Here is a 13,192-nt window from a genome sequence, read left to right on the forward strand (position 1 = left end):
ATACACATGTACATTTATATATGTAAACACTGTAAAAATAGGATTCTACTGCCCATTCTGTTTGGTAACCTTAAGCAGTGTAAATTCAAAGATATCAAGATTTTATCTTTTTTTGCTAAAATAATAAAAACAAACAATGTAATTTTCTAAAAACCCTTTTCTGCAGAGATTATTAAAGCTATGTGTTAAACCATACCAGTAATTGGGGCTGAGAGAGGTGAGTGGGTAGGTAGTGGGCTTTACATTTCACCTTCACTGACTTGGACCGTCTTACAGAAAGCCATGCAAGTGTTTCACACGTCCACAGCTATAAGCTGGAAACCATTTGTCATCAGAACCGAGAAAGAAGGATGAGATGAACAGAATGGGCCTAATACAGGTACTGTAGGAATTATCCATTCCCGGAAGGGAGAGGGCAACAAACTCATTGTCACCTTAAGATACAGTCATGCATTGCTTCAGAGAAATGCAACATTAGGTGATGTTGCTGTGCAAACATCATGGAGTGCACTTGCGCACAAACCTAGATGGCGTAGCCTGCTACGCAGGTAGGCTATATGATAAAGCTTGTTGCTATATGGCTACAAACCCATACAGCATGTGACTGTACTGACTACTGTAGGCAATTGCAAACAGTGGTAAGTATTTGTGAATCTAAACATAGAAAAAATACAGTAAAAAATATCACATTATAATCTTAAGGAACCACCATCATATCTGCAGTCTGTTGTTGACCAAAATGTCATTATGCAGCACATGTCTGTTTTTAAAGATCAAATGAGTCACTTAGGAAAGAGCACATGAATCTTTTTTCTTAATTACTCCCCATCGCAGGTTCATTTTCCAATTCATTAGCTGTACTTCGAGCACATTCATTCAACAAGCAGCAGACACGATGCTCTAGGTGCTGTTCTGGGTGCTAGTGACAGTGCAACAAAGCAGAAAATCTCCCTACCCTCTTGGAGCTTACCTTCTAGTAGAGGGCGGCAAAGCAGAAATAAATACGTGGTATGTCAGATGGTAAGGAGAATAACAGGGAAAATAAAGTAGGGAAGGGGATTGGGGCCATCTGTGATAAGGGGTGAGGTTTTAAACATTGGGGGTCAGAAAAGGCCTCCCTGAGAATGTGAGCTTGAGCAAAGACTCAAAGGAATTGAGGGAGTGGGTCGTATGGCTGACTGGCTAACATTTCAGGCAGCGAATAGCAAGTGCAGAGGGCCCAAGGCAGGGCGTGCTGGGAGCATCCAGGGGATGTAAGGGAGCATCCAGATCAGAAAGGCTGCCAATATGTTGATACCAGAGAGAGAAGAGGGAGAATCAGAGAAGATGAGACTAGCCGAGAACAGGGGAGTCAGTCTGGGTAGAGTCTTGAAATCTCCTGAGTGATTTGAGAAAGTGCTGAAAAGATTTTAGACAAGAGGGCACCAGGATCTGAGTTAGGGTCACTCTGGGAGCTGTTTTCAGACTGTGGTTCATGTAAACACAGAAGGAGAGACCCCAGAAATATGGAAGTCAAGGCTGGAGATGGCAATCATAATCAAGGAGAGGAGCTGCTGGGGAAGCTGAATCTCCAGAAACAAGAGCAGCATCCACAGAGTCCAGTCGCCTTTACCCAGGTGGAAATTCTCCCACACCACCAACCTTGGAGGATGGGGTTTGAACTCTTGGCAGCTGTGCATAACGTGGGCTCTCAGTAAGGCTTGTGGATAAATGGAAGAAGAAAGAGAACAAAAAGGATCATGACGATGGAGGCTGCTGGTCAGGACAGCATTGGGCAGTCCCTGGATGGAGACAGGCTGCGAACACAGGCTTCTTGTACAGCTGGGAGAACAGCCTGCAGAGCTCCCATCTCAGGGAGAGCAGAGCCCTTGACCCCAAATGGATCCAGGTGCCCATTCTGATCATCTCCCCAACACGCATGCTTCATTCTGTCATCTGGACCCCTGGGGACATCCTCTTGGCTGCTCACTATGGTTTTACTTCTCTTTAATTCAGCTTCAGAGCTGTAAGGAGAGATATGGTATAATTAATCAGCTCAGCTTTTAGTTTTTGTCCCAGCTGCCAAGGCTACCTGGGTAAAGTTGCTTTTGCAGTTTTTTTTTTCTATTGTTAAATATTGGTTTACTCTTCAAATTTTCCCTCACTTTTCAATGTTTATAGACTATACTTATGTATACCCTTTAGAGTTTGCTGTCTGCTGAAAAGCAAGTACAGATGAGGAAGGAGAGGAAACAAAGGTCAGCTAGGGCGTACTGTGGTTGGAAAATATGCCAGCCATGATTCAATTCTAAATTTACTACAGATTCATTGCAGAATCTGTCACCTTTCTGTAAAGTGGAAAAATAGTGTCTTCTAATCTGAGAGATCCTGTAAACACCCAGAGAGCTGCCGCTGTCTTCTTGTTATGAAGGCTTATGTTTTCTACACTATTGGTCATCTACCTCTAAGGGCTTCTGGTGGGTCCATAAGGCTGTCCAGCAAACCATGACAGCCAAAAACACTTTCCACCAGAGCCCCCACTAGGGTCAAATGATGGTCACAACATTTACTTACCGGTTAAGACTGCAACTTCCAGATTGCAACTGACTGCTGGTCTGTGGCATGATTAGTATTTTCTTTTTGAGATAGTCTCTCTCTGTTGCCCAGGCTGGAATGCAGTGGTGCGATCTTGACTCACTGCAACCTCCACCTCCCAGATTCAAGCGATTCTAGTGCCTCAGCCTTCCAAGTAGCTGGGATTATAAGCGCCCACCACCAGGCATGGCTAACTTTTTGTATTTTTAGTAGAGACAGGGTTTCACCATGTTGGCCAGGCTGGTCTCCAACTCCTGAACTCTGGTGATCCACCCACCTTGGCCTCCCAAAGTGCTGGGATTAGAAGTGTGAGCCACCATACCCCACTGATGATTAATATTTTTATGTGTGCTTAAAAAGATCTTTATTAATTTGCTAGGGCTAGTACAACAAAATTCCACAGACTGGGTGGCTTCAACAACAAAAAATTTACTTACAATTCCAAAGGCTGGAAGTCCAAGATCAAGGAGTCCGCAGGACTGGTTTCTGCTGAAGACTTTCTCCTTGTCTTGCAGATGGCCACCTTTTCAGTGTGTCCTCGAAAGGTCTTTATTCTGCATGTACACATGTCTGTGACCAAATCTCCTCTTCTTAAAAGAACACCAGTCATATTGGATTAGGGCCCACTTTAAAGAGATTATTTTAACTTAACTCTTCAAAGACTGATATGGTTTGGTTATGTGTCATCACCCAAATATCATATCGAATTGTAATTCCCAGTGTTGGAGGTGGGGCCTGGTGGGAGGTGATTGGATCATGGGGGTGGTTTCTAATGGTTTAGCACCATCCCCCTAGTGCTAACTTGTGGTAGAATTCTCATGAGCTATGGTTGTTTGAAAGTGCATTGAGCCTCTCCACTTCTCTCTCTCTCTCTCTCTCTCTCTCTCTCTCTGTCTCTCTCTCTCTCTCTCTCTCTCTCTGTCTCTGTCTCTGTCTCTGTCTCTCTCTCTCTCTCTCTCTCTCTCTCTCTCTTTCTCTCTCTCTCTCTCTCTCGTCTTTCTCCTGCTCTGCCATGGGTAGATGTACCTGCTTTCCCTTCACCTTCCACTGTGACTGTACATTTCCTGAGGCCTCCCTAGTCATGCGTTCTGTGCAGCCTGCTGAACAGTGAGTCAATTAAATCTCTTTGCTCCATAAGTCACCCAGTCTCAGGTAGTTCTTTGTAGTGGTGTTAGAATGGACTAATACAAAGAGCTTATCTCCAAATACCATTATATTCTGAGGTACTAGAGGTTAGGACTTTAGCATATGAATTTTGGGAGCCCAAGACAACTGTGCCTCGTCAGGGCACAGTCAAAACCATACTGGTTATGTTAATGAGCCAGGTGACATAACCCTCCCCAAGGACGGATAAGAGAGTGTATCAGAAGTGGAGTAATGTTTCCATCATTCTTGATGAAGCAGCCTCAAGTCATTGTGGTAGGTGCACCAGAAGATTATCTTCAGGAATAAGGAAGACATACTCCAGGTGGGAGGCTGCTGTTAGACACAATGGGCTAACCCAGGACTATGGGGTCCAGAGACGATGGCTTCCTCTTTGAGCCACTGTAGGGGGCACACTCCACTGCTGTTGGACCCAGAATAGACTTGAGGAATATGGGTTTATAGGTTTTAAAGTGAAGGGGCCATATTAATATTTTGAAGATGCTAAGTGATGACATGAGTCAGTGCTTAGAATGACTCAGCCATGGCCATATGACTCAGTCATTGACCAAGCTATATGAGATGGTGAATGGGGGCAGAGGTGTCAATGTCTGACAGTTGAGGGTAAAAGACAGGACAACCCGGATGTTCAGTGGTGGATGAGAGGAATACCCAACTCCAAAGCAGAAGCCCAGACACACATCAAAACAACATGGGACACAGTCATGGGCTTTATTTTTATATACCTTGAACTTTTCATATTTGTTATGTGATCTTATCCTCCCAAGAAACTTGTTGAGTAAGTAGGGCAGGTATTATTAATCCTATAAGTTAAATGAGGCAGTAAGGCCCAAGTCAGTCAAATGAGTGGCTAAAACCACACACTATGTTAAATAAAAAGCTGTTTCCTGACTCCCGTTCCTGAGTTCATTCACCTTTCAGCACTGAGACTGGTTGTGGGATTTGTCAGCAGTTATTTTAAAAGGAGCTCATGCAGTCCTTTTAGGCTTTGTGAGAGAAGGTATTTTGGCTGGGTCTGAGCCCTGCCTAGCTGCTTGTCATATGTCAAGAGTCATGATGCAGATGATGCAGGGGTGAATCAAACACACCCCTTGTCCCTAAATATGCTGAGTAGTCATTAACTAGAATGGTCTTGGAAGAGAAACTTATGCTTGGGTCATAGCAAGGCAGAAGGAAGCCTTCTTCTCTCCCTCCCTTTCTTGTCTAGAACTTAAAGACAATGTCAAGCAGCCTACTCTCCATTCTATTCTCCCCTGGGCCACCCTCTTGGCCTTCCTTGGCTCCTAGACTCAAAGTCCCTCCCAAGCAAAAGATGCACTGGCATTTCCAATCTAACTCCAAAGTCCTGAGGCTGCTTCCTCTGGGAAGCCCTGAGGCAAGGGTCTGTGTCCCTTCTGCCCCATAAATCTGTCATAGCACCAGAAGATTTGATTGGCAATTGCCCATTGGCCTTTCTGGATAACCTATGAGACTGTGCTTCTGGACAGGGGCTAGTCCTTCTGGACCACAAATTTACTCCCAGGGTAACTACAATATCCCTTGAAAGAATGGAAAGAGGAAACAAAAGAGTGAGGTTTTACAAGATTTTCACTCCTGCCGCTCCCAAATTCCACTCCAGCTGCAGGTTGTCAGAAGAAAGCAGTACGGGAGTGCTCATCATTCTTTGCTGAAGCTGGTCTATGGTGGCTCCATTATGGCTACAATTCCCAAGAAACTTGGACAGAAAGGGTGGGTGGAGAAAGGCAAACAAGGGCCACCACAAAAATCACTTTCTTGGAAGGAAAAGTGGGTGGAAACCAGAGCGATGCTTTCTCTGACCTTGGAGGATAAGTGAGGAAATGGAATTCCGGTAGAACTGTGGAAGCAGCTATTGATCATGACGGAGGCTAAAAGGGTTGGGTCATGTTTGCCATGGCTCATCTTGGCAGTTGCACTCAGATGTGACCTGCACTATTCAGAATTTGAGTTTGGACTCTGAGCCATTGTAAAAAGACTGGATGAACCAAATATAAACATGCAGAATGCAAATTCCAAGAAACTTTTAAAAAGTGATGATCTTTATTCAAAGCCCAAGACAAATAGTATTTAAAGAGGATACTGATATACATGGGACTGCTGTCACTTCCTTACTCTAAAATAGAGCCTGTTCCAGCCCATCTCACATATGACTATTACGTAGAACAAGCCATAAAATATGACTATAAAGCACTTTGCACACATAAAATGCGACATGACAAATCTTTACTACTACTTCCCATCATTTAATGTCTGAAAATAAATGTCTACCATTTATAATAATTTTATGTGACTCTATGGCTGCCAGCTTTTACCAAACATGGAAGTAGAAACTGGGCTACATGTGGAAGCCACAAGTGCCTTGCTGTAATAAATTTGTTTGAGTCTTTCATATTAAAAAAAATTGTTTGCCTGTCTGGAAGATTCTGAAGGTAGATAAAATGTTTTACTTGCCATTTTCCCCCCAGACCCTATCACACAATAGGTAATCATTATATGTTCATTGAATTAATGATTGCATGAATTAATGATTCAAGATAAACTAAGACTACAAGTTTTTAGGTAGAATGGAAGCCATCAGACACTGTCCCTAACCTGGACACATTGATTTATGACAAAAGTAAGATCATTGGCATTGTTGAGGAACTGGTCCAAGTTATTTCCATGTCATGCATTTCTTCATAGGTGAGGACTGTCAGGTTAATTCTTTTCCTCTCCTGCACTATAAAAACTGTTTTTATTGTGCATTCATGATTCAGTTAGCCATTTTCTTGGAAACTGTTAGCACTATTTCATTGCCTAGACTAGGATCCTCTTCACTTTGTCTCTCCTCTCCCCAAAGCAAAACAAACAAAAAACACCGCAGTTCATACTCTGGACATCATCAAATCCCTCATCTCTAAAGAGTAAGGGATGGTCCAAATGCCTCGTTAATACTCCATGATTTTATGAGGACACCTCAGTCTAGTGCCTGCCAATGGAATAGATTCATTTTAAGAAGAAAACGGGTTGGGGAAGGAGCTGCTGGGCAGCTTCAGCCATTTACTACTGTACTTGACAATACAATTCATCTTATGCTCCTTCTTGAATCTCAGCCTTCAATATGCTGTGTGCCCTTGACAGCTGGGGCACCATTTGCTGAGTTGAAGCAAGATACACATTTTGCAACCACTCTATCTCACCCACTTAAGAAACCATTCACCTTCTGGCTGATCTAGCAACCAAATCATAAGCTCAACAGAGAAACTGGAGGTGGTGTGGAAGCTTAGAGGGGGAAATAACAAGATTGCTTTATGTAGGGTTATTGTCCAGATTTATTTATGGCCCCTAAGTTAGACCCCCACCACATGCTGTTTCCCGAAAAAGAGAGGGCTGCTACTTAGCAGTAGGATGATTTTTTAAAAAAGTCTTGAAATGATTACATATTCTCCAAATTCAACTCGTAACTGTTTAACAAAACCAGAAGACTATTCTACAATGGCTGTATGTGTGGTCATTAACTACAGTGGTCAGGGGCGTGGGGCAGTATGTGGACACACCACATAGTCCTACTGAGATTACGCTCAGGAGCTAGGCATTGCTCTTCATTTGAGTATAAAATAAAAAAGAAGACAAGACTGACATTGTGAAATATTAATATGGAGTTCCAGCCAACAGGTTCATAAAAATTAAGTACTCCTTTTGCGTCCTCTGCAGGGTTTCTCTTTTTGGAATCGAACCAGCTCTCCTTGTCATTATCCAATCGATAGGGCCAATGGCAATCCTGGGCACTTGAAAATGATGTTCATGTGCTCTCCAGCAGCTGCCATCCACCTCTCCCTTTCCCTTAATTTTTGCTGACATACATGTTTGCTCCCACAAAAGGCTTAGATTTGTAGGATAAGAGCTTTGGAATTGTGTCCATTTGGCTTAAATTTGGGGCTATGGTAACATTTTAATGAGATTTGGCCATTGTGAATATTAAAATGATAGGACTAAAGCAAAACATGATTCACTGAACATTGGCTCCATCTGTGTTGGTTAATGCAGGTATAGAGTGGAGCATTCAAAGACTGCAGCTCTCTGATGTGTGTATATTGGAAAACAGTGTGCAGAAAAGAATAGTTATAATAGTAAGCTATACCAGTAAGTAGACAAGAAAGGAGGATGTTGATAGAGGAAGGAGGTACCTGAAGGAGATACTAGGTTTCCCCTCTTTATCACTTCTCTCATTCTCCATGCAGAGCAAGAGGCTTCCTGTGGCTTGGTTCCTTAGATGTACTTCTGTATGCTCTCTTACATTGCCGAGACATCGAAATGCCTTCAGCTGGTTAAAGTCAATTGGTAAGTTTGAGGCCAGGTGCAGTGGCTCATACCTCTAATCCCAGCATTTTGGGAGGCAGAGGCTGGAGGATCACTTAAGGTCAGGAGTTTGAGACTAGCTTGGGCGACATAGTGAAACCCCATCTCTGCGAAAAATAAGAAAAGTAGCTTGGCATGGTGGTGTGTGCCTGTGGTCCCAGCTGCTTGGGAGGCTGAAGTGGGATGATCGCTTGAGCCCAGAAGGTTGAGGATGCAGTGTGCCATGATCACACCGCTGCACTCTGTCCTGGGTGTCAGAGTGAGACCTCATCTCTAAAAAAAAAAATTAAAAATTTAAAGAAACAGGTAAGTTTGGGGTGTCAGGTTGTTAGCACCTCACATGGTCTCATAATTGACAAAGATGATTTGTGAGCTGCAGAGTCCAGCATGAGGCCCTTCTTGTGAAACTCGGTCAGCCACAGGCTCTCCAAGTAGGATATGCTAAAGCCCCTCTCCACCCTGTCCCTGCCCTCCCAGACAATAAGAACACTGCTGGGCCATATGCAAGAAGCCCAGAGTGGTAAGATCTGACATCATGTGCTGCCCTGGGCACCAAGTGGGGGCCCTGGTGGTGTGCCCATCAGATCAGAGTCTTCCTTCAGCCTGTTTGATTGGGTTTCTCCTCCAATTCCAACTTCACACTCTATTCATTTCTCCACTGGGCTTGAAGGTCTGTTTTGCACCCTGGGCAATTAGATGGGGACTGACAACCAGCCTGGCCCCGCCCTGCCTGCCCCGTCCTTCTTGGGGAACACAGACCCTGAGATGACCGAGACTCAGGGTGTTTATCTCCACTTTGATGCTATTTATACTTTGTCCTGTGCCTCTAATGACCAAAAAGGTCGAGTAGACAGAGTCATACGTGATCCAACCTCACGAGAAAAAGAGTTCATTCTGCTTCAAATGTCTTGAGGACACATGTGTCAACTATTTGAGGTCCTTAGAAGACAGTCTAAATGCAGGTATGGAATATATCATGGTGATCAAGTTAATCTTCCTAATTTCTCTTCTCCATATGTCAGCAGTTAATAACAGGATTATAAGTAAGGAAAACACTTGAAGGTTTTTAAGAGGACAGTGTGTGTTCAGACATGGCCTCTCAGCTGTGGCAGGGGAGAGGCGTTAGGTGGAGGATAAAGGACAAGGCTTGGGAAGGTACAGATGGAGAGAGAGGGTCGTGAAACACACAACATGAAGGCAGGCTGTTCCATTGCCCTTTTTACCCCTTCCCTGCTGGGGCCCAGCTTCACAAGGCAGGGCTTTCTATTGCCTGCTACACTGCAATTCTGATGCCAGCTACCAGAGTTGGTTCAAACTTTCCTGGTTGAGAGCCCAGTCACCCAAAAAACTCCCAACCCTTTAGACCCCAGCCACAAGTCCTGGGGTTTCCAAGTCACCCACAGATGATTGAAATATAGGCCACATGATTGATCTCATCTGCAGCCTTCCCTGATCCCCCAAACCCTCTAAGCATATAATTGGTGTTTCTGGCCTGGATAGCCCCCATCCTGAAACTGTCAAGGTCATAGTCACCTCACCTCATCAGAATGAACTTGGACATGGTCTCAGGGGTCCACCATGAGTACCAAAGACCCTCCTATCACTCAGAACATTTCCAGGGTTTAGAAGTCCCCACCCAGGAACCTAGGCAAAGACCAGCCACATTCTTTATTGTAGAACATCTGCCTTTCTGCTCTCTGCAAAGCCAGATGGGCTGTGAAGCAGTCAGCCCCAACCAGCAGCTCTCATCCCTCACCACTGACAAATGGGCTTGCTTTTGCAAAACTGGAATTGAGACTTAAAAACAGGCCAAATCATAGTTTGTATTACAAACTTGCTTTACTATGGGATTTCTTTTAGCCCAAACTCCCCAAGGCATTTAAAATCCAATAATAACTTCACTGCATTCGTGTGCTTGCCGGGAGAACTTTCTGCACATGGAGAGCACAGTTCCAGTCCCAGATTGCGGTTTCTTGTAAGGGGGACCTTGTGGGGGGTGCCCTAGGGTATGTGGACCTGGGAAAATATTTTTACAGGGCCTCATGTCTATACAGAAATTTGAGCTATCTTAAAATCATGGTGTCAGCACCATTCTAGTGCCTCACACAATCCCATGAAAGGATATTCTGTCATCCACCAGGCATGACCTACTTGGTGGGACACCCTCTTGGGTCTGAGCCCAACTCAGGACTCTGGTACAACCCCATAGGTGTGGGTCTTTAAGCTCCTTGGGTAGCTGGTCACCCTGGTGAAGTGGAGTAAATAGAGTATTAGAGACACATGAAGACCAAGGCCCCCAAGGGTCCCATTGCCCCTCAGGGATGAGAGGGCCTAAAGCATGGAGCACAGCAGCCCCCGCCAAGTCCCTCGAGTTTGCCAGGGTCTCAGGATGTTGCTGGACATTCGACCAATTCCTTAATCTCTGTGTGTCTGTTTCCTCATCTGTAGAATGGAGGTTACAATAGCACTGACTCCTTAGGGTTAATGGAAGGACAGAACCAAAGTACAGCCTGGCATACAATAAGTGCTTTTTAAGTGTTAATTCTGTTTGTGTGTGTGTTTTTAAATTAAATGTTAATCTTTAATCCACCCAACTCTTTAAATATCTTCCTATTTGAATTCACATTTCATTGATGAGGAAATTGGGATTTTCAGAAAATTAATTTGTCCAAGGTCACACACATATTTGGTAAGTGTCTGAGTCAGATTTTGAGCCCAGTTGAGCCTGACTCTAACGCCTGGAACAGAATTGAGCCAAGAGCTGCAGCAGGTAATTTCAAAAGGCTGAGGTCATCCAGTCTCCCTCCATGAGGGTGTGAGCATTTCAGCAACCAGAGACTTTGCAGCTCACCCTTCTGGGGAATTAGTCAAGGTCATATGGGCTGACTGGAGGTGAAGGAGGCTGATCACTAAATCTCCTTGCTGATGAGTAGCTGGATCTGAGAATGCAATCCAGCCATGAGTTCTGGAAGGTTTCCATGACTCTCTTCACCCAAAATTGGGTGCCAGCTTTGTGGTTCTTTGCCCTTTCTCTTTCAACTCCGAAAGGGACTCACTTCTACCCCCAAACACTGGGCCTTCTCACCATGCAAGGCCTCCATTCATGGAGTTGACAGAGAAGGCAAATAATTTATGCTCAAGGTTTGGCAGTTTTAAAGCATTTCTTCCCTATCCCCAGAAATATCTTTGTTGCTGCTTTTGTTTTTGTTAATAATAATAATTAGGTACAAAAAACAGTGAATGTATCAGGAGGGGGTGTGATGGAGCCTTCCCTCTGTAACCTCCACTGAGTTCTAGTGCTAATCACTCTGGGTTTGAAAGCAGAAAGCTCAACTTCTAGCCTCTGCCACTTAGGACGTCGTGTGATCTTCAACGAGTCATGTCACCTCTCTAGGGGCTCATTTTTCTCATCTAAAATGAGGAGGAAAGGATGATTTCTAAAAATCTGCTTCAAAAATCTTCTAAATTCTGTGAGCTCCCTGTGAGCGAAAGCCAGGCCTGTTAGCATGTCTTGGGTCTAACTCCACAGAACAGTCCAGGGGGTGTGCAGAGTCTTCGCCAATGTCCATTATGTCTGCAACCCCTTCTCCCTGAGAACGAGACAGGAAAGCCAACGGGAAACACTACGAGCCCACCACGCTGGCCTGGATTGCATAAAACACTACGAGCCCACCACGCTGGCCTGGCAAGAAGTGAGGGGAAGAGGGTGTAGACTTCTAAGTCCAAAGAGAAACTCCTCTAATCCCTGGTTTGCTCTGGAATGCCAGCTGCGGAGAAACAGCCACAGATCTCATGGTCATTGATGTGAGCAAACTTTTGCCTTCTCTACTTATTGAGATGAAGGCAACAGGAAAGGAATGGCCATGCACCCCGGGACATAGCCCAGCTCCATATGGGCCCAGTGGAATATTTGCTGGCCTCTTTGGATGTTAAAAAGAAAAGATTATGAAAGTAAATACTGTTTTAAAAATTTTCTTTGAAAACTTTGTTTCCTCTCCCCAAAACTTTTTTTTTTTTTTTTAACAGCTCTGGTGACCACAGATTCCATACCAGGAGTCACTCTGCTCAAGAAGTCCTTTTCCTGGTCCATGTTAGCCTTTTCATAACAGTCTACCGTGAAAAGTCTTGTCAGCTGCTGTTTGCATTGTAGGTGGGGACAGGTGAGTTGACATGGAATTGTTTGTGCTTCTTTTGTGCAAACAATGAATAACAGTTGCCTTCCGCTGAACTTTACCAGGTCAAGTAATTCTACTTTAACAAAACGTAACTCAAGCTTCCTTATTGAAACAGAGGTGAAGAACCAGGGGCACCTTGAGCTAAAAGAGGAGAGAGGCCTAAGTTGGTTTTACTGGCAACCAAGAAACCATCTTTCTTCCTTCACTGAGCTCAAAGCACGTGTTTTTGCCTACTAATTAATTACTAGGAAGTGATTTGATCCTGTGGTCCTGCCTTCTGCGTATAAGGCTTCTGATACAAGACAGATTCAGTAATTACTGCCTGGCTTTTCCAGTTGAAAAAGGCCCATCTCAAAATTAGTTATGGGATGCCCCTCAAGGCATCCATGAGAGATCCAGGCAGCATCTCCAAGGAGAGTGTTTGATCTAATCTCAGGACAGGGGAATGGCCTTATTTTGTGATATTGTGCTTTGTCCCCGTGACGGGTCATCTCTTTTTCTCTGCTGATTTATTTCTGCTCTTGGTGAAGTCCTCCAGCATGCGGCCCTTCCGGGAGGACCTTCCTGTTTGGCACGCACAACCAATGAGCTGTGAAGCACTTGCAGAGCTCAAAATAGAAAGTCTGCAGGCACGCCGCTCCCCAGGGCCTTGTCTGTGCCTGCTTGCTCAGATGACAGGGGAGTGGGGCTAGGAGAGCCAGCTCCTCCGAGAAGGCCAGGCACCTCTCAGGGGTGGGCCTCAGCACAGAGGGAATATGACTGCTAACTCACTACCCTCATGGTTCTAGAAATCATTTCAGATTTCTGCCAATTGCAGCATTATCGCTAAGCCCTGGATTCCCACCTCAACCTAATATGAAGTAAAAGCTGATTGCTTTCTAAGATTAAACGATCTAAACACACAAATTTTAGGATTTCTGAGG

The 13,192-nt window shown here is 44.5% G+C and overlaps 1 long non-coding RNA gene across 1 annotated transcript in view; it reads left to right on the forward strand.

Moving 5' to 3' along the window:
• Positions 1 to 13,192, forward strand: part of LOC141580949 (uncharacterized) — a 138,583-nt gene that overhangs the window by 69,027 nt on the left and 56,364 nt on the right. Inside the window, exons 2-3 of the long non-coding RNA XR_012513376.1 lie at positions 7,977 to 8,076; positions 12,121 to 12,254. This is a non-coding gene — a long non-coding RNA (uncharacterized LOC141580949). The remainder of the gene's footprint in view (positions 1 to 7,976; positions 8,077 to 12,120; positions 12,255 to 13,192) is intronic.

Source organism: Saimiri boliviensis, chromosome 13 (genome assembly GCF_048565385.1).
Source record: "Saimiri boliviensis isolate mSaiBol1 chromosome 13, mSaiBol1.pri, whole genome shotgun sequence".
NCBI classification, from domain to species: domain Eukaryota; kingdom Metazoa; phylum Chordata; class Mammalia; order Primates; family Cebidae; genus Saimiri; species Saimiri boliviensis.